At 35.5% G+C, this 22,773-nt stretch overlaps 1 long non-coding RNA gene across 1 annotated transcript in view; it reads left to right on the top strand.

The window, feature by feature from the left end:
* Positions 1 to 7,024: 7,024 nt before the first annotated feature.
* Positions 7,025 to 22,773, top strand: part of LOC140608292 (uncharacterized) — a 34,661-nt gene continuing 18,912 nt past the window's right edge. Inside the window, exons 1-2 of the long non-coding RNA XR_012010313.1 lie at positions 7,025 to 7,101; positions 8,279 to 8,356. This is a non-coding gene — a long non-coding RNA (uncharacterized lncRNA). The remainder of the gene's footprint in view (positions 7,102 to 8,278; positions 8,357 to 22,773) is intronic.

Genomic DNA, 22,773 nt, shown 5'->3' with positions numbered 1-22,773 from the left:
TACAGTTGAAACCACAGTTTTAAAACCCATTTTACTTCATTGTTGACACCTTTTGACCAGCAGCACTCTTATGTTCTAGTTTTGTGGCTCTGTTCAGTAGCTTATAGCATTGTGACATTCCTCAGACAAGTACTTGGCTTTTATAAAAGGTGCATAATGTTTCCAGAAAAAAAAAAATGAAGTACAGGAAGATGACAATAGTGATTGTAATGTTAATTCATGTCTCAGATACAACGCATGAGCAGAAGTTTGGCTGTTTGGATTTATTTTCTAATTAAAGAAAATGGAGAATTTTCACAGTAGGCCACCTCTGGTCACAGTCAACTTTTCTCCTAATATTGAATCATCTACTGATTCTGACCTGCCTATCCCAGTTTCCAAAGTATACATTGAAGCTTCAACAGTGCCTTTCCATTACGAAGAGTACAAGAGTAGGAGCACAAAGCTACCCTGAAGCTGGATGCCCAGTAAGGCTCATGTGAAAACTCACGAGGGTCGTGCAGTCCTCAGGAGCACCCATGTTTCCTCAGCGTGAGTTGGGAGACATCATCGTTGGTTACTCATGTTTTCAGTAATGCAGCAGCTTCCTTGTCTTCAGATAACTAATCAGGTTTCTGCTCTTTTTCAAACCCACTCCGTTGTTAAACAAAGAGGCTACTATGTATTACAGTTTGATAGCTCCAATTTATGTCTTGTATTATATTTCTTAAATTAGATTTATTTAGACTTTGAGCTCAGAGAGAGTCAATTATGATTTAAAGGCCAAATTTAATTTGGTCTTAAAAAGATTTCTTATCTGAAAAAAGAAGCTTATTATGTTTATTATGCTGACCTTTATACTATATGTCTGTGATTTTTATTTCTGTTTATTCCATAGCAAATTTCAGACTCAGGATGTCTTGACACTTTCAAGGAATGTTTGAAGACCATGATTACATTTGTGTATGTGTAAGCGTGTGCTACTTCCATGATGAAATGTGCATTACTTTATATTCATATGGCTTTTGTCTCTTTAATTTTCCTGAAATCCCTAGTCTTATCATGGAGGAGCCTGCCCAGGAGAGTTTTTCCCCAGTATCTATGCTTCATTTGGTTATCTTATTTACCATGATGATGCATTGTCTTTTTTATGCAGATGATATACTGATTTATCTCTTTCAGTGAACTTTTCTGCAGCAATTTCAAAGCTGTCAGACTGGCAGACTAAGATTAAAGACCAAATGGCCCAGCATTTCCACAACAAAGTGCATATAAACACAAGAGCCAGCTAGAGATCTTCCCTTGATTTAACAATCTTTTGGCTGCAACTTCTTTTTTATGAGAACAGTCTCTTCTGTAGAAGAAGTGCAAAACCAAGGTCATGGAGGAATGGACTCTAGAGGTATTCCAGGGGGATATTATTCACCAGTTGCTTAACTGTTTCATTTAACTTCTAAGGAACATTGATCAACCATGACCATTGTTCTTTGGGACTGATTTATAAGTACAGGAATAGCCTGAGAGCATCACATTACTAGATTAAATATCAAGGAATGAGTGGGAAAAATGTTAAGAGAGAGAAGAAAAACTAGAACACGCTGTGGCCAGAAATCCTTCCTTTACCATCTTCTGTACGTTGGAGTTAGTAAGGGCTTAACTTTTTCTGACTTTTAAAAAGTTCTCATTCTACTCTTTCCCTCCAGGCTATTAAATTCATTCTTATTTCTTTAAATGTCATCAATATTTTCTGATGCTGAAACTTACACCTCCAGTCTTGATGTGTTTTCTGAGATGCTCACTTACATAATGTCTTATTTGAATATTACATATAAATGTCATCACTCTCTGTCATATGATGTGCCACAAACTAGCTTGTGTATTGAGGTCTAGCATTTCTCATTTCCAGTAAAAGTCACACATGGTCAACTAATTGCTCAGCGTGATACCTAGGAATTGTCTTCGACACTTCCCATGTAATTCACTAGCAGGCTGGATTGGGTCCACCTACAAAATATCTCCTGGACATCTGTTTCTCAATGATTTCAATGCTGACTCTCTATTTGATCTATTACCATTTCTTAACTGGTTTATTGGCATCCCATTTCATTCTTCTCTGGCTTCAATCTACTTGCTACATAACAATCAGAAATACATTTTGAAAAGCTGAGACATACTTATTACTTCACTAACTAGTGCTCTATCATCCTGCATAATATTACGCTTAGAACAAAAGCTAATCCCCAGCATAGACTCTGTTCCTGCTAGTGCATTTTAACATGTAATCCTTAGTTTACTTATCTTTAAAATGAGGATGTTGGGGTGCCTGGGTGGCTTAGTCAGTTAAGCATCTGACTTTTTTTTTTTTAAATATTTTATTTATTTATTCATGAGAGACACAGAGAAAGAGAGAGGCAGAGACACAGGCACAGGGAGAAGCAGGCTCCATGCAAGGAGTCTGATGTGGGACTTGATCCTGGTACTCCAGGATCACACCCTGGGCCGAAGGCAGATGCTCAACCACTGAGCCACCTAGGCATCCCTGACTCTTGGTTTTGACACAGGTCCTGATCTCAGGGTTGTGAGATGAAGCCCCACATTGGGCTCTGTGCTCAGCACAGAGTCTGTTTGAGATTCTTGACTCATTCCTCTCCCTCTGCTCCTCTCCTTACTTGCAAGCTCTATTGCATTCTCCCACTAAAGAAAGAAAGAATGCAAGAAAAAAAGAAAAAATGCAAGAAAGAAAGAAAGAAAGAAAGAAAGAAAGAAAGAAAGAAAGAAAGAAGAAAGAAAGAAAGAAAGAAAGAAAGAAAGAAAGAAAGAAAGAAAGAAGTCTTTTTTAAAAAATGAGGATGTTAATGGTGAAAATACAATTCATCATAGAGTTTTTAAGAAAATTACACTAGTTTAAAAAATTACATTAGTTAACTATGTAAGCAATTAGAATGATGTCTCATAGTGAGCACCTTATAAGGATTTGCTATTGTCCTTGACCTGACCTGCCAAGCTTGGATTAATTCTGCCTCTGCCTTTCCTTTGAATCTCACTTTGTATCATTCTTTTGCTCACTAAGATCTAGTCATGTCACCTTGTTTAGTAATTTAATTATGTATTCAATTAACCTCATGATCCAGCTTCTTCTCCATTCTCCTGCTAAGATGTCATGGCTTAAATACAGTCGTAAACATCATACCCTAGATACTAAGTTCTTTCATTTGCTTAGGCTGAGGCAACTTGGTAAGTGGAACTGCCTCTGGCCTTGTGCCAGAACCAGGAAAGTATAAAAGGGAGAAAGAGTTGGGAAGGACCCCTCCACACTCTCTTTCTCACAGTAGCCCATATGCCAGGTTCTATGTCCAGAAAGACAAGACCTCTTGAAGAATTTGTGGCCCATGCAATTTTTTTTTAAAAGATTTTACTTATTTATTTGACAGAAAGAGAGAAAGATAGCACAAGCAGGGGGAGCTGCAGGGAGAGGGAGAGGGCTCTCCTTTCTGAGCAGGCAGCTCAACCTGGGGCTTGATCCCAGCACCCTGAATCATGACCTGAGCCAAGGAAGGTCATTAACCGAATGAGCCACCCAGGCATCCCTTGACCATACAAACTTGCCAGGGTCTCATCCCCAGGTCAATGTCAATACAGAAGGTAGAAAAGACAAACAAACATAATAAAACAAAACAAAAAACTACGGGCTCTCATCTCATATAGGTTGTTTCTTCCTTTTGACTTTATGCTGCAGTCAACTTGATTTTCCTTACTCTTTAGAGTAGAAGACTATTCTAGGTAGTTTCTTTTTATATTTACCCAGCATTTTTGAAGTATAGTGAGCTTACTCTATCTTAGCCAACACTGGAAGTTCATGCATCTCATTCTAAAATTCAAGCTCTAAAATTCTAAGATCTATTGACTCTTAGATGCCATGGGGAGGCAATGAGGAAGGCTCTGGTCAAGTGGTGTAGGTTTTCAGTGGTAATTTCTTTTGACTCTCAATAATTCCTGAACTACCTTGATGCTGCACATACTTGGTATTCTCAGATGTGGTCTCTGTAATCCCTGATTCCTGAAAGCAGTGATTGGCCTGCACTCCCTCAACTCCTCCAATTGCCCTGTCTTTGGTTCCCTATATTCTGCCTCTAACTAAAACAACCAGAGTAACTTTGGATTTGCCAGTCTTACCCTGGAGCTTATTCTGATTTAGTTTCCAAATGATCTCTAACAAAGAATGTGAGCACACGCTCAGAATCTCACTCAGAATACATGGGACAGACTGTGCTATAATTTGAAAGGCTATAATGCAAAGAATTTTAATGAGGAAGATGGGTAATGAAAAAAATAAAATTTAATGTAAGAATTAGTTTCTCCAGGGAAAGCAACTCCAAGTACCAGATTAACCTCATGACTTTCATTGCAAGTCAGGGTCACTATTCCTAGAGGAAGCCATAAAGGCAGCCCTAGGCTACAGTGAGACAAGCTATCTGATTCCCAAAGAAGCCAAGACTGGGGCAATGATAATAAAATTTATAATGTTTATTGCCTGGGGAAAGATTTTCAAAGATGGCATGAAGCCAAAAATAAATTACTTTTTAAACAAATCCCTGAACCTTTGCTCTCAGTGGCTTCCCTTTCGTGTCTTGTCAAATGTCTCTAGCCTGATAGCCCACTTCATATTGAGATTGGTGCATCTATAATTTATCTTAGGACTAGCAGGGAAAATCTTTTTTCTTACATCCTATTCAGAAATTTTCCTAAGAAACAACAGCTGTACCATTAGTAATATCTAGGCCAGAAACTAGTAATGGCTATTACTACACACGTTTATTTCTACCTAGAAATGTCTCACTGAGGAAAATAAAAAGGGGACTGGCTAAACTATTTTAAAATACAGCTATAGTTCTTCTTTCTCTTCTTTTCTAACATGTTTAGCCAATCTATAAATTGTATAACACAACATATACTGAATTAAATACTTATACAGACCAATTATTCCAAGGTATATTTGGTAAGTCCTTTAAAGCTAATTAATTTGAGTTTAATTAATGTCTGATGTATTATGAAATTTTGTTTTATAGTTTCAATATGTGTCCTAAGTCAAATGAGATAAACTGGAAATATAATGCATATGAGTTTGTCATGAAATAGAATTTAAATTAATACAGAATCTTTTTGCAGGCACACCCTATAAAAGCCAAATTCACATTATTATTCACAAGGAGGTGAATTACTTATAATTCTTAATGGATATGAAATTAATGACCCAGTACTGTTAAGACTATATCAGTTGCCAAAAAGAAATAAAAAAAGATGCAAAACAAAAACCATGCCAATACCCAATCATCCAGATTAAGTAGAATTTCATTCAGGAAAGACCAAAAAAGATGCAATCCACTGACAAATTAAGTCTGAAAATATAAATAAATTGCACTTTTCATTTGAGCTACACATGGCTATCTCCTATTGCAGGTGTTTTCAGAATCTCCATCGTCTCTGCTATAAATAGAATTTGATTATGTGGGGCAAAAAAGAAACGTATACAATACTTTCCAAGTTTTGAAAAAAAATGTTTCCTACCAACAAGCCTATGTTATTCAATTTATTAATTAAGACTGAAGGGAGAATATAGCCATTTTCAAACCTTCAGAGATGTGTAAAATTTGTGCTCTACTAACCCTTCCTTTGAAAGCCACCTAAAGGTAAAACTCTAGCAAAATGAGAGGACAAAATAGCAAAGAAAGTCTGATGACTCAGGAGATCATTGAAGGTAGGTCTGCAGAAAAAATCTCTCTGCTTAGAGCAGAAAGGCAATAGTCTATGGGATAAAATAATAATGACCAGAAAACTGCATGGTATAGTGGTCTCCCCTTATCAGCAGATTCACTTCTTGCAGTTTCAGTTATTCAAGGTCAGATTGGAAGCAGATGATCTTCCTTTGACGTAACACCAGAAGGTCAGCAGTAGCTTAGTGCTACGTCACAATGCCTACATTATTCACCTCACTTCATCTTAGCACATAGACATTTTATCATCTCACATAATCACTAGAAGGGTGAGTACAGCTCAAGTCATATTTTAAGAAGGAGAGAAATCACATTCACATAACTTTTATTACAGTACATTGTTGTAATTGTTCGATTTTATTAATAGTTATTGTTGTTAATCTCTTTCCATGCCTAATTAATTAATGAAATTTCAGCATATGTATGTATGTATAGGAAAAAGCCCAATGCATATAGAATTCAGTACTATCTGAAGTTTTGGGCATCCACTGGGGGATCTTGGAACATATTCCCCATACATAAGATGAGACTATTGTATCCCATCTAAAATTGATATGGCACAGTCCATAAAAATAAACCAGGAAATTGCTTACTTAAACAAAAATGATACTAAGTAAATAAATAAGCAACTATAAACCTCAAGATAAACTTCAATTCATCAGTTGTGATCAAATAAAAGGCTCTAAGAAGGTTATGATATAACTTTAAAGAAAACTTAAAACTTCATTTTGAGAGTCCCTAGATGGTTCAGTTGGTTAAGCATCAGTCTTTAGCTCAGGTCATGATCCCAGGGTCCTGAGATCAAGACCCACATCAGGCTTCCTGCTCAGTGGGGACTCTGTTTCTCCCTTTTCCCCTTTCTCATTGTGCTCTCTCTCTCAACTAAATAAATAAAATCTTAAAAAACAAAAACCGTCATTTTGAGCAACTCATAGACTATCATTATGAGACTCAATTTACCTTGACCATGTAATATTATCTTAAAAAGTAGCCAAAGTGTTTAAGAATGAAATGTATAATACATTTGCTAGCACTAGCCTGTAGTTTCCTTATCATTTGTTAATTCCCAATTAAATTTACCAAAGTATCTTCTCCAAAAAACAATTATTTAATCTCAATTTCCCAAACTTTGATCCCCAACTCCTATAAGAAATTCCTCCTTGGCCTCTATTTAAGTAAGAAGGCAGGTGCTATCCAGAGAAAGGTGTCTGAGTTTCCTTCCACTGTCTCAGAAGGTCTGCTCACCTTGCCACCATTCTTTCTTTTCTTTCTCAGCTGCTCTGTTCCTCTCCAAGACTACTTCATATATGAGTACCATTGTTGGATCTCAACCACCAGCGTCCTTCTAAACGTAATTCCCTCTGTTTGGTCTTCAGTCCTGGTCGGTGCTCTCTCTCTTCCTGCCCAATAACATGCTCCAATACCATTGATCAGATTCACATTTTTCAGATAGCTTACCCTTCTTGCTTTTTCCCTGACCTACCCAATCTTATAATAAGGACAGCACACACTTGCTGTATATATTCTCTTACCTTTTTAACTCATTTGATAACCTTTTAACATTTGACATTGATCACCACTGACCTCAAAAAATTAATTTTTATGTGTTAATAATAGCCTTACAAATACTACATTAAAAGTAATTTCTCTGAGTCTTACTCAGTTACTCCCTTAATTTATCAGTTTTGATTAGTCAATCATGAGTGAAATTCTCTTTTGATGCTGTATCACCAATTTATCCTTGTGACATTCTGAACATGGCTTCTCTATACCAATGTTCACTCTTCTTACTCTTCTTCAACCCTAAATGACATCATATCATAAGTTTCTTTGCCATATTTTGTCCTTGTATCTATGATCTCTCTTTTTCTCTCTACAAAGCTCTATCTTTACTTATGCTTCTGTAGTTCTAGCACTGCACTAGAAAGCAGAAACATATTTTAACTCACCATATCTAGTATTTAACTCATTACATTCCACCACCAGACCAATTTCTCCTGTTGACTCTTTATATCTGGTTACTCTTTCTATCAACTAAGCTTAAGACATCAAGGGGCCTATTGTCTCTTCGCAGTCCTCCTCTTGCAAACATGCACCTATTTGATCAGTTGATTAAAGATCATTATTCATGTCCTCACATGATCCTTAGGCATTGATCTTCTGTTTTTGTTCCCATTGTCTCCATTGTCAGCTCCCACATTGTTTTTCTTTTAATTTTCCACCCATATTCATCATTCAATCCTAGTTCTTAGAGCAATCCAGACTGATATAGGATATGTTTTAAGACCTTTAGCCTCATAATCTGACAAGATTTGAACATCATTCATGAAGCCCATAATTTATGGCAGATACTGGAGCTAGAAGCCACTCTATCTTTCTGGGATCCATTCACAGATTTGCAGATAATATATTTTCCTCTTTCTAGCTCATGGAAAAGTCTCAGTCACACATGGCAGATTGAGTCAAAACTGGCTCAATCCCCTGGATTTGGTTTCAGATTAGCTAACATCTCCTTACTCTCTTCTTAGATTGTCAAGCATTCCCCTTGGGATCCCACACTAAACTACAGCTCACATCTGAGACACTTTTCTATTCAAAATCTTTAGGTATGTAATCTACTTCTTACCTCTTCATCCTCAGGCAAAAGACCTGCTATAGTTGTAGAGTGTCTTTGAAAGGACTGCTATTCAATAGGTTTCTGATTTTAATCCACAATATGGGTTTTCTAGTGCTGTTCAGATTAGTTGTGTCACTCAGTACTATAGTGCACCCGTCATGTCTGAGATCTCTCTACAAAGCAATAGTTATTTAATTTAATATTCTTTATTATTGTTACTTTAACTGTCTTTGCATATCACTATTTTATTAAGTTGGTTTTCCTAAGATTAGGGAGTGTACATTTATATAAATTACATTTCCTTTATTGGTATAGCAATTTAACATATATTTATTAATTTAAAATCCTCAAACTATTCCTAAGTTCTCTTTCTCAAAGGCCTTTAATGGCTCCTCATTTTCTTGAAAAATAAAATTCGAAACCTGTTTGTTTCAAAGTATCTTAACTATGTTACTATCTTTCCATGCAACCCATGTTTTAGACAAAACTACATTTCTCAACTTTCTGTAGTAATTCTACACATCAATTTATGGCATTTCTTCCACTAGAGTTGCCTTCCTCCATCATCTGTATAAAAACCATATCCTGCATTTTCCAGTTGAAGTCTAATTCCAAGAGGAAACTTTACCAGTTTTTGACTATGGGAATAAAGAAAACCATTCACTTTCTAAAGATTTTATTTCCCTGCTTTCTAATCCTATAATCTTACTATCTCAGAAAATAGTATAATAATTTATATGAAGTTGCTACTTGTTATGCTTCATGAAAGGTAAATTATTGAAGAATATTACTACATTAATTCTGAATGGATGCCAATTTTTGTCATTTAAGTACAATGAACACACATAGAATTTAATTGTACTTGTATCTTTCAGAAAAGTCTCAGTGGTTATTACAGTACTAAACATATCATAGTGATATTGTCTAAGCATTAATAATTTTTTATGATTCATTAAGAACATAGATTTTGATATAATATATCCACTCTCTGATCCTCTCTTTTCCACTATGTTAAATGGAAATATCCAACATAAAGTTAACAAACACATATAAATATGATCACTACAAAAAAGTCCAAGATCTATGTAGGTAATTACCTTGATGCTCTCAATACTACAAAGGCAGGAAATTCAGAAATTATTTCATGCTTTTAATGAAAAAGAATAAAAGATAATGATCCTATTTTAAATTAGAGTTAAAGTCACCTCTAAGACATGAGGCAGAATTTTGAATCACACACCAGTTATATACTTGGCTGTATTATGTGCCAAATGAGCTTTCTGAAAATATATGTTAATACTGTATAAAAACAAAGTGATATAAATTTCATATGGGTGGTTTTAAGGTAAAGAAATATAAAATATTTTAAAAGGTAAGAAAATATAAAATATTTAAAAATCACTAATAAAATAAATTCATGGGAATATAAGGAAAAAGAAAAAAAAGTGGAAAAATAAAGGGAAAAATATTTTCCTTTTATTCAACAAATATAAGTAAATATAAAGGTAGAATGGTTGGCAAGACAGAGACAATTCTTGCTTTTGTAATATTTGCTATTTTAGTAAGAAAAGGCAAATAATAAGATACCAAATAAACATGAAATTTTCCCAGATAGTGATAATTGATCAAAAGAAGACAAAACAGCCTGCCTAGTGAGAGAGTGGACAGGCAAAGAAGAGGGACTCTAACTGAGTGTCATAGTCCTTCCAACAGGACACTGGAGCAGAAAATAAAATGCCAAAAGACAATTAAGAGATTTCAGGCTATACCTAATGCATATGCCTTCAGGTGGAAATGAGAGTTGATTTCTAAAGGAAATAGAAAGAAACTAATATATTTTTATAAAAATGAAGGAGAGAAAATGGCACGAAATTGAATCGGAAAGGAATGAGCTCATGTAGAGTCTTATAGGCTGTGTTAGGGTGTTTCAGCTTTGTTCTAATGTTTTATTAAGATACTGTTGTCCTTAAGCTAAAAATAATATTTGTCTAGCCTTTGACCACCACAGCCTATTTCCACATAATATAAAACAAATGTATCCTGAGAAACACAGATATCTTCTTACTCTTAACTCATTATAACTTAAAGAGCAAAAATACATATATATACATATATATGTATATAAATGTATATATATGAAAAAATATATATAATTTATTTTATTGGGTTTTTTGCATTCTATTGAATCAAACACTGTCTAAAATTTTAATTATACTTACATCTTAACAATATTTACTTTAGAAAACAGGTGGGGATATTTTCATAGATGGCTGTTATTGAACAAACCATCGTGTTTGTTAAATTGACTGTGTCATACTCATAACTACTTAGGTAAATCGTGTTTGGGAACCAAATGGAAAGTGTCAGGTAGTGATGCAGAGATTTCCATTTTCCTCCAAGATGTGACCTCTAGTACCATTGATGGAAAGTAAGAATAGGATTGCATCTGCCCATGCCAATCAGTGTGAACATAACTTAATTTGTTGACCTGGACTTTTTCTCCTCAGTTGCTGAAACTTTAAAAACATAAACACTAAGGAGTTAGATTTACAGTGAATAAAAATTCTGGTGCACTACAGCTTTTCCTCATATGAGAGAATAAAATAAAACAGCCACCTTATATACATCTGCCATTCCTTAGCACGTCTCTTTAAGCTATTATGCACATGGCCAAGGGTTGGTCTCCCTTGAGGATTTCCCTGGCAAACAAGAGACAGACTATGTTATCTATACCAAACATGGTGATCACATCTTTTTCATCTTTTTATCTTTATGATAAAAAAGACATATTTTTATCATAAAATAATATATACTTGCAAAAAATAACAGTTTTAGTGTTGTTATATCACTCTGAAATATTAGGACTTTTCTAAACTGGACAAAGAAAGATACAGATAAATGATCTTGTTCAACTTTAGTGCTAAAGAAAATGAAATCAAATAACTTCTTAATATGCTATTTGTTTATCTGTGTCATCGCATTTGACATCATGATTTATTAATTCACTCAGACCAAATCCAGCATATTTGATATGTTACCTAGGATTAGGGACTTCAGACCACTAGTGGTCTGGTATATTTCTTCTTTGGCATTTTATTAAAAAATAAGGTTTGCAATGTTAAATAACTGTGTTGTGCAAATTTTAATGTGGGTATTCTAAATCACAAGGTATAAGGACATTGAATGATTGCTTGTGTAGTTATTTTACTTCATTGTTTAAAGACATTCGTATTGGTCAGAAGAGGTAGGTTTGTGGTAAGAAAAGAGAATAGCTCAGACCTAAAACATCCTAAAGACCTAGCACCCCAGTGCTCCCTCCCACGAGATAATTGTAACGGGTTGGGTAGTGTGTTTTGCCTTATAGTCATCCTCACTCAGATACCCACACCAGGGAAGCTCTGTCTCTGTGATTCTATGATCACCCTGGACAGAGAAAGGCATTATGGAATTTGCATCTTGGCCTTGGAAGGTCTTTCCCAGAAATGATGCGTGCCATTTCTGCTCTTATCCTTTGGCTAAAAAAAGTTATATGGCCACACTTAACTTCAAGGAAATGGGGACTTGCAGAGGGTAAAACCAGATATATTTGATGAGCAATGCTGATGACCACCACAATTTCTGCTTTCCCCTTGTTGAATCTCAAGAAAATATACAAAAGCCTATTGTCTAAAAACTTGTTATTAATTTATCTTCAAACCACATTTCTAGCCTCATCTCCATCTTGCTCCCCATACCCTGTGGGCATTATGTCAAAATTCCCATTGTTCTCTCAACATATCATTTTTGCATTTTGTCGTCATGATTTTTCACATGGTTTTTATGTCTGACATTTCCTTCTTTTCCTCTTTTTTCTAATTTTCTTAGAATTATTCTTTAAGACATATGCCAAATTTCAATTCTTCTGAGAATCGTTCTTAACTTCTCCAACTCAACTAATTTGCTTTATTTTGAGTCATTGACTATGTTATAAATATATAGTTGTTTTAGGGTCTTTTATGTAGACTTTAGGTTCTATGACATCAATTAAATTATTAATATTAATCAATAACATTAGAAAATATTTTTAAAGATTTTATTTATTATTTATTTATTTATTTATTTATTTAATTCTTGAGAGACACGGGAGACAAAAAGAGACATGGGCAGAGGGAGAAGCAGACTCCCCACAGGGATTCTGATGTGGGACTCGATCCCAGGACTCCAGGATCATGACCTGAGCCGAAGGCAGATGTTCAACCATTGAGCAACCCAGGCATCCCTTATAACATGGTTTTACTTGACTTCATCTTTCCATTACCTATGATCAAAGGACACAAAGCTCTACTGGCCTAGGATATTTAACTATAGGTTAGATATTAACAAAATCCTACCCACAGGTCAAATCCACCAAGCTTCCTGTTTAAGATAGTTTTATTAGGATGCAGACATATTTGTTTATGCATTATGTATGGTTGCTTTTGGGCTATCATAGAAGAATTGAGAAATTATAACAGAGATTGTATTTGCAAAGTCTAAAGTATTTACTATCTAACTGCAATGGCCTGAATGTTTATTCTCTACCCCCAAATTCATATATTAAAGTCTTAACATCCAAGATGATGGCTTTAGGAGAAGGGGCATTTGGGAGGTGATTAGGTCACAGAGTTGGAGTACTCATGAATGAGATTCATAACTTATAAAAGGGACCACAGATAGCTCTTGCCCTCTTTCCATCAAGTGAAGACACAATAAGAGGGCAACCTGTAACCAGAAGAAGATCCTCTCCAGAAACCAACTTTGCCAGCACCTTGATCTCAAACTTCCAGTCTCCAGGTCTGAGAGAAGTAGAGTTTTGCTAATTACAAGCCCTATATGGTATTTTATTATAGCGTCCTGAGCAAACTCTTAAGGACAGTTCCCCTTTATAGGAACTTTGCAGATCCCTAATCTAAAGATTTTATTAACTTATTTATTTGAGAGAGAATGAGTGAAAGAGAGAGCATAAGCCAGGAAGAAGGGTAGAGGGAGAAGAAGACTCCTCACTGAGCAGGGAGCCCTCTGTGGGGCTCAATCCCAAGACCATGGAATCATGACCTGAGTTGAAGGCGGATGCTTAACTGACCGAGCCATCCAGGTTGCCCTTGCCAACCCCTAATCTAAATAAAACTGTGACCTTCATTTCCCTCAAAGGAAGGAAGAAATTTGGTATTTTCCAAACAACTTTTTCTATTAGGCATCATGCTATACTCTTTATTATTGTTATTTCCTTTAACTCTCAAAATAGACGTGTATTGGTACATCATCTCCTTTTTTTCTGCATGAAAACATTATAGCTGAATTAGAGTAAACTCTCCCAGTCATGTGGATAGGCTTGGAATTAAAAGTTTTCACTGACGAGACTTCATGTTTGTCCACTATGTTATTTCATTTCTGGAGTTCTACATGGAGGAGTCTGATTATGGTAATTATTTAATTGAATCAATTATACATATTGAGGTGTGTATGGAGAACAAGCAATGTTCTGAATATCATGAGACACAAAGGAGGGAAAGAACTGAATTCTTCAGTGAAAAATTCTCCCTCACAGCTGAATTCCCCATTTTATTATTGTCATAATTCTCCATAACATGGAACATTATACCTGTCACATATCTTGGACCCATACCCATCCATTGCTCCTACTTTCTACAACCAAGCATTTTTGTTTATACCCATTTTACATACTGCCTGAACTATTGCAACCACCTCCTCATTTTTTCTGCCTCAAGTCTCTTTAGTTTCCAATTAAAGATTAACCTTGGCATTCACTCCTTCTCCTTTCTTAAATGATAACTTTACATTGCAATCTCATTTTAAAAAATCAATCTTCTCATGCAAAAATCATTGGAATAATGCCAATCTAATTCATTGGGCAAATTTTTGCTTTTGGTTTTGGTTTTAGTCTGTCTTTTTTCTCCTTCTTTCTTCTTCTTTTTTCTTTCTTTCTTTCTTTCTTTCTTTCTTTCTTTCTTTCTTTCTCTTTCTTTCTTTTTCTTCTTCTTCTTCTTCTTCTTCTTCTTCTTCTTCTTCTTCTTCTTCTTCTCCTCCTCCTTCTCCTCCTCCTCCTCCTCTTCTTCTTTTTTTTTTAACCTGGCATGACATCCTAAACCAAGTGGGTGGTAAGCTATTGGTCAAAAACAATGGGGCAGCCCTGGTGGCCCAGTGGTTTAGTGCCGCCCTCAGCCAGGGTGTGATCCTGGAGACCTGGGATTGAGTCCTGCATCGGGCTCCCTGCATGGAGCCTGCTTCTGCCTCTGCTGTGTCTCTGCCTCTCTCTCTCTCTGTGTCTCTCATGAATAAATAAATAAAATCTAAAAAAAAAAAAATGAATGGTCTCTAGGATCACATTTCATCCATTGCTCTATTCATCTGGATTTTGTTTTGCTTCAGTGTTCTTATGTCTACTCCTTACCTTTCCTTCAAGTTTGTAATAAAGCTAATGTTTTCTCCCAAATGTTTCTCTAATGTCCATGGTACAGATACCAACTTCTGTAAAACCATTTATATCTCAAATGACAATGATTACATCTTGCTCATTAATGGAGTGACTTGTATAATTGCCAGATTCCTTTATAGATTAGTTTGGGCTAATGTACCAAATGTAGATTTTTAGGCCACATTCCAACTTTTTCACTTACTTCTCATTACCATATGAACTTGAGCCAATTATCTTACTGCGATCAGTTTCTTCATTTGTATAATTGGAGTTATAATACTTTTTTAAGATTGCAATAAAGATAAAAATGTATATAATAACATAGCTGATACATCTCTCATGTATCTATCTCTATTATCCATCTATCTATTATCTATCATCTATCTATCTATCATCCATCATTCTACCTTAATTTAGAACAAAGCAAAATTACTTGATGCATAAAAAGATAGCCCTGTCTCTGAAATAGCAGTAATGTGAATAGGAGTCATAAACTTTACAAATTAAATGTGCTGCTTCTTGCCCTGAAGCTCACAAATAATGAGAATATTATTAAAAGATGACTATAAAAGAGAACATACATAAGAGTCCATTATTTCTCAAATGGATATTTTTTCCTAGTGGCATTTTGTTTGGAAATTGGTCTTTATTAACCCAACCCATGTGAGTCAGTGTAAATTCCTTCTTGTATTGAAATGAGTGAATGAAAAGATGGAAATACAGGGATATAGAATGATCACGAAGCCAGTTTTGTTTAGTTTTTGAATACAGATTAACCATTTTGGTTACTGGCCAGTGTAGCTTCAATGGTCAGCAAGTTCAAAAACAAAATATGAACACCAGGGTCTTGATCCTTTGCTATGTTAATAATGTTGAGTTTCCTTAGAGGATTGGCCAACAATGTCTTAGCAACTAAAAAGATATTTTAGCTTTGATAAGAAAACTCAAAAGGCAAGAAAGAAATGAGAGCAATTGTTTATCCCAGAAATTACTAACTAGAAATGAAACTCACACAAGTACTATTTGCTTAGCTGATAATAGCAAAAAAAAAAAAAAAAAAAAGGAATAAAAGATAAAGAAGGTCTTCCCAGCAGGAGACCTGCAAAAGTATGGGCAAATAAAAATGTGTAACGAGATCACATGTTGGCAGAAAAAAAAGGAAAAAAGGAGAAAAAACAGAAAAAACAAAAACTTTGATTAGAATATTGTTAGGTGATAGATTGCTGATTGAATCATGAAAGTTACAGTTAACAAATGAAAGTAACAAATTCAACTATCTATGTAATGGGCAGGATACTATAAATGACAAGAATTTTTAGGGAAAGAACTTGAATTATGTTTACATAATAAAAGTTAAATACTTTACAAACGTCCCATTAATAATAGTCATATTAAGTTTGTCTCTATCCACATACAAGTTTCAAAAGTTGAACATGACATGAACTTCTCTTTTGCCACAATACTTGTATGGAATTGCTTTTTAAAATATCAATGTAAAAGCATTGATTTTGTATTCAGTTGGTTTTTTTTTTCCTCTCTTGATAGCTTTCCCTTTGTTAGACTTTAAGTCTACAATTTGCAAAATCAATAAAAACACAGCTTTCCCCAAGAAAGAAAAGTCCTCCCGAGGTTTACCTGAGAGTGTCTCGGGCATGATTTCTGTGACCTTGAACTATTTGTAAAGTACCAGTGGTGACTTTTCAGAGTGTCACATCAAAATTGGTTTTCCGTCTCCAAGGAAGGTTCAGCATGTAATGTCAGTAACAGCTGGGGTAAAAGCAACAATTATATGTCAGCTCTGCTTTCTTTTCAAAGAGAGCATTTTCCCAGGCTGACACATTGCTGGGGAGAAAAAGGACACACACAAAAGTTTGTTTTCATTTTCAATTATTTTTGGAGCTATGAAGCCTATGACGTGCCAATAATAGTAAACAAAAAAATTGACACCAGTGACCATAAGACGTGGAAGCTACTGTGGTTAGTACACATTTGGGTTGGCCTCTTGCAATTTTATGAGTTTGGAGAAGAGGAAGGAAAGAAACCCAGAAAGCCATACCCATTTAATAAGATTTTTCTAGCTATAAAAATACACACTCCCCCATGCCTTTGAAACTCCCACCGCTTAAGGAATATAGAAATAATTGCTCAGCATGAACTCATTGCAAAACAGTTTAAGATTGACTTAAGCAAGTATCCTCACCCTTTATGAAGCCTAAGGCAGCACCATTGTTCACACATTATAGGACCTTATTTGTGCTGTTTGAGAACTAGCCCTAAAAAGATCACTGTAAAAGGAAAATGCTGAAAGTCAGCTACAACTAATTAATGTTTAATCTACACTTTATAAAATGTAAAAAAAGAAAACTGTTTCATTTATTGAAAACAGTTGTGTGGGCTCTCTGGCAGAAGGAACTGCTATGTTATGTTATGAAATAATCAGAGGAAAAACCCTCTAATGCGCTTTTCATAACACTTAAAGGAGGTATTCTAATATTGCAGAAACCTTGGGGGAAGGTTGCAGACAAAAAGCAACATAATTAAATTTCAGTTAAAGGCCTGCCAGAAAGGGATTAAATCAATGGTCCTGTTATTCTTGGTAGACCTCACTGTAGGGTGCTCAACCAATAGGGTAAACACTATGCATGAGACGCTGTCTTGCTTGAGGTTTTGCTTGATCAGGATTTTCAACTATTTATTTTTAAAACTCCATATAGATTTTTAAACATAAGAGTGAAATGCTCTTGTTTTACTGATGAAAATTCAGTGATGTTTTAGCTGACTGCCACTGATTTGCATGTGCCTTGTCTTATACATCAAAAAGTGAAGCTGCTAGGGAGAAGAAAACATTTAAATTCTAATCATCCTTGCTTTAGGACTTATTTCAGGCTGTCATTTATACTGGGCCAAATCCAGGTTGATTTGTTTGTTGGGTTTTAATATTTTCCATTTGAGCACTTTGCCCCCAGCATTAATTCCATCTTTTCAAATAAGGAGGAATAGGTGAGCTTAAAACCTGATGAGGTGCCCAGCAGGAGACCTGCGTAAGTATGGGCAAATAAAAATGTGTAGCAAGATCATATGTTGGCAGACCATTAGGACAGATGGCTACAGATCTTTCCTCTCCTTCTGTACATTGGAAAACAAACAAATAACAAACACCATGAACATGTAGGGTATTATGCTAAGGGAAATAAACCAGTATAGAAGCACAAATACTGCAAGACTCTAGTAATATGAGGTATCAAAAAAGCCAATCTAGAATAGAAGCATAAAGTAGAATAGTTGTTGCCAGGGGCTGGGGTTGGGGCAGGGGGTGGAGAGAGGAGGGGGAAAAGGGGGAGTTGTTCAATGGATATAGAGTTTCTGTTATGCAAGATGAATAAATTCTGGAGATCCGCCATACAATATTGTGATTATAGTGAACAATATTGCATTGTTCACTTAGGATTTTGTTAAGAAGGTAGATCTCATATCAAGTGTTCTTTCCACAATTAAAAAAAAAGAAAAGTGGGAAAAGAAAAGAACCACATTCTTCCTGAGAATTCAGGGATGCAAGAAACAGTGCCCTTGACTGGACAGGCCATGAGTAATTGGACATGAGGCCCTTAAGCTGTGGATGCACTCTGGGTGGGTGGAAGGAGAAGGGTTAATAGATAAATCATAAAAAGTGCTATGTTTATTTGGATAGAGCATTTGAAGAGAAAACTAGTTGGAAAATTTTTCTTTGCTTGCCCAAAGCCATGGAGCTCTAAAAATTCGGCCATTTCAGCTGCAGACAGGAATTCATGGAAATTTTGAGCCAGACATTTTTCTTGAGGGCATTTACAAAACATCCCCAGCAGTGTACACATTTAAAGATACTCGAGCAAAAGGAAAGAGAAGTAAATGTCACTACACATTGCAAATACTGCTGATGAAGTCTATGTGCATTCAAAATTTAACTTGGGAGCATTTTAGCTATTGGGTCTGAGAATGCTTGCAAATAATGTATTAGCCCTGAGCCAAGAAAATGTCTGGACGTTAAGGGAGGAGATTGAACCAATGAGTGACATAGGAGCAGATGGGAGAGGCCAGAACCAGATGAAAATAGAAGAGGGCCAATCTGGGCCCAAATTCCTCATCACACTTGGCTAAAGATGTTACCAATCCAGTGGTGGACTTGATATTTAATCTCAGGCACATAACTTAGCAATATACATACAATTTGCATTATAAAAATGATATATACGCACACATACACACAAATAAGATATGTGATCTTATATGTTTTGTGTTCCTACATATAAACACATAAAGATATCCTTTAAGGTATCCTTAGTTAATCTGTTGCATGAATTATTTTAGATTATGTAAGTTATCCAGATATTTTTAATGGAGCATCTCCCAAACCTTACCTGTAATCACAGCCCACAGGCCAAAAATATGCAACCTAGGTAAACCTGGCTCTTGGGGAGTGTTGTCCACAGTGAGTGACCTTGACACTGAAGCCTGGTTTTCCAACTGTCTTTAGACACTGCTACTTGTGTGCCTGCATGACATTGGGAGTCCACACTCATATTCATAGCCCACTCAACTTCTTTGCTCTAAGCTCTGTGCATGTGCCAGTAATAATCCTTAAGGAATAATTCCCTCTACTTTACCTAAATAAGTTAAAATCTACAGCAAAATAGGAAATGTTCGAAAATAACATTAGCTCTAACCTTTTACCTTTCTTTCTTTTCCTTCCTTCATTCTTTCCTTCCTTTCTGTCTCTCTTTCTCTTTCTTTCTGGAGTAGAAAACAAAAGGAATCAGTGCATACTACACAGAAAAGGAGGAAAAGTCTATTCATCTGTACTTAGATGAGTTATTAAAGCCACTAACCTAACACCCTGAAAAGTGACACCACAGCTCATGTAAGATCCGAGAGGTTTGGCATAGGTTAATTTGCATGTCATGAAACAGTCAAATCTCAGACATCTTTGTCACAATAACATTGCCACAGAAATAAGGCGTGGGTTTGTATCTCATTGCCCACCTGCTCAGGTCTGCAGATAATTTATGATAGCATCTGATTTTCACATATTCATGGAACCTGATATTAATTCAATAAATAATCCACTAAATGATTTGTGCACTTGAGGTGTGGCAACCATCACCCCCAAGTGTTTCACATATCTTGTCTCTTATTTTCACAATGATCCTATGAGGTCAGAAGTATTTGTTTCTTCATTTTGAAGATGAAGGAGCTGAAGCTTCAAGAGATTGAGTACATTGTCACAAAGCTACTAACAGTAGTGCCAGAACAAAATATGCTTGTCTGACTCCAGAGTCTGGACTGTTAAATGCTATATTATTTGCTTCATTTTTGTGCAACAATGTTATGAGATTTAAATAAGGGATACAAAGTGAGTTTTATAAATGTTGGATGTGATTCTGTGTACCCTCCAAGATAATGGATAAAGATAAAAACATTTCTCTGGAATTTCTCATTAAATTTGGGTAAAAATAAAGGTATTTTAGTTCTAGGTTTGATTCGGCAAATAGATCAATAGGATTATTTCATAATGAGGCACATTAAACAACTTTGACATAAATACAACAATATCCTCATAAAATTTTTGGTCAAGTGTGTTGGGACTACTTTGGTGTTAGATTCTTTCAGATTCAAGTTCCTTCAGAATCATATTTTTTTTTTGAGAGAGAGAGAGAGGGAGAGAGAGAGAGAGAGAGAGAGAGAGAGAGAGCATGTGCCCAAGTGGTAGGGAGAGGCAGAAAGAGAGAGAAGCATATTTCATGCTAAGCGGGAGCTGGACTCGGGGCTCAATTCCAGGACCCTGAAATCATGACCTGAGCTGAAGGCAGATGCTCAACTGACTGAGCCACCCTGGTGCCCCCAAATCAGATCATCTTGATATTTATTGAATATCTACAATGCACAGGCATATGCTAGATTCTTAAAGATTAAAAAGAATCATAAAAAAATGTACATCTGATGAAAGACGTGTTTTGAATATATGAGGAACATTTCATCTTAATAATAAGGCAAACTATCTGATAAATGTTCGGGTTAAACACTTTGCCAAAGAAATTACACAAATGGCACATACACATATGAAAAGATCTTCAATATCTCTAGTGATATGAAAGATTAAAAACACGATTAGATATCACTTCACACCAAAAGTTGCTTTTTTAAACCAAATGTTGAGAATGTAGCACTTAAAAAGTTCTTACATTGCTAGTGGCTATTCCAAATGGCAGATCCACTTTGGAAAACAACTCCTCTGTTACAAATGTTTTTTTTTTTTTTTTTAATGAATTTTTTTTTTTTACATTTTTATTTATTTGTGATAGTCACAGAGAGAGAGAGAGAGGCAGAGACACAGGCAGAGGGAGAAGCAGGCTCCATGCACTGGGAGCCCGACGTGGGATTCGATCCCGGGTCTCCAGGATCGCGCCCTGGCCAAAGGCAGGCGCCAAACCGCTGCGCCATCCAGGGATCCCTCCTCTGTTACAAATGTAAACATGCTTATCATGAAACCCAAGATAAGTATCCTTACTTATAATCATTTAACCAAGGGAAATGAAAACATGTCTATAAGAAGATATAACATAATGCTCTTCATGATATCTTTGTATTAGAAACAACCTTCAGCTATCAAGAATTAACAGGTAAACAAACTGCGGTATATCTATACGGTAGGATAGTTAAACATAGATAAACACCAAACAGACAGATAATTAGAGAAAGCACTGATATACACAAACAGAATCATAATAACATTATGGCAAATGACAGAATCCAGATACCATAAATTCTACAGTAAATTATTCCATTTAAATGAAATTCTAGATCAGACATAAGTCCAAGTGATGAAAAAGTAGATCAGCAATCACCTAGGGCTGAGTGTAGGGTGAGGGGATCCATTGTACAGGAGCAAGAAGGAAATTTTGGAATGATTGAAATGATCTATACTATAATTGTAGTCGTGTTATGTGACACTGTATATTAATTAAGATTCATCAGTCGTACATGAAAAATTGGTAAATCTTATTGTATTTTACTTCAGTAAAGCTGCCTTAGGAAAAACCTCATTATATTAACACAATATCCCAATAATAAAGCCAGCGTTAATTCAATTTTACAGAAGAATAAATGAAATTGCCCAAACTCATGCAATTAACAAATGATAGAATAAGCGTACGAACTAGGTATTTGGAAGAACAAATTGAAAGCTCTTTCATTTGTCCCATTCATAAACACCCTTATGTCTTTATCTTCAGCCATATTTGGCATGAAATCTGACTCTTGGGACCCCTGCTCATTTCTGCTGTAGACTCACAATTACCTGATCTGAAGCAGGATAATAGAGTTTATTACAATAATTATGTTAATATCAATACAATTAAAAGAAAATGCCAATTCTTTTCTGCAGTGTTATTATCAATTAATGTCTTTAACTGTACTTTTCCCTAATCATAATGAATGAAGACATGATAAAACTTTTTATTTTATTTTTAACATGGGATAATCTGTTTTAAAATAATATGCTATTAAAAATAATAAAATAAAATAATATGCTATTAAATAATTACAATTTTTAACAAGTGATCAGTGGTAAACTGGGGAAGAGAGCAGACTCCCACGACAATGCTATATCATATTTAAGGAAGACACCAGCTTAATTGTGCATCCAGTGACCGAGGCTTTAGATTAAAAAAAATTATTTTGGGGGATCCCTGGGTGGCTCAGCGGTTTGGCGCCTGCCTTTGGCCCAGGGTGCAATCCTGGAGTCCCAGGATCGAGTCCCACGTCGGGCTCCTGGCATGGAGCCTGCTTCTCCCTCCTCCTTTGTCTCTGCCTCTCTCTCTGTCTATCATAAATAAATAAATAAATCTTTTTAAAAAATTATTTTCATGCTGTTTGTAGATAGCAATAGAAAGTCATTGGTATTTCTTTGAAGCATTTAT

This window comes from Canis lupus, chromosome 17, assembly GCF_048164855.1.
Source record: "Canis lupus baileyi chromosome 17, mCanLup2.hap1, whole genome shotgun sequence".
Taxonomy (NCBI): Eukaryota; Metazoa; Chordata; class Mammalia; order Carnivora; family Canidae; genus Canis; species Canis lupus.
Note: the sequence above shows the minus strand (reverse complement) of the source record. Positions and strands in the feature narration are given on the sequence as shown.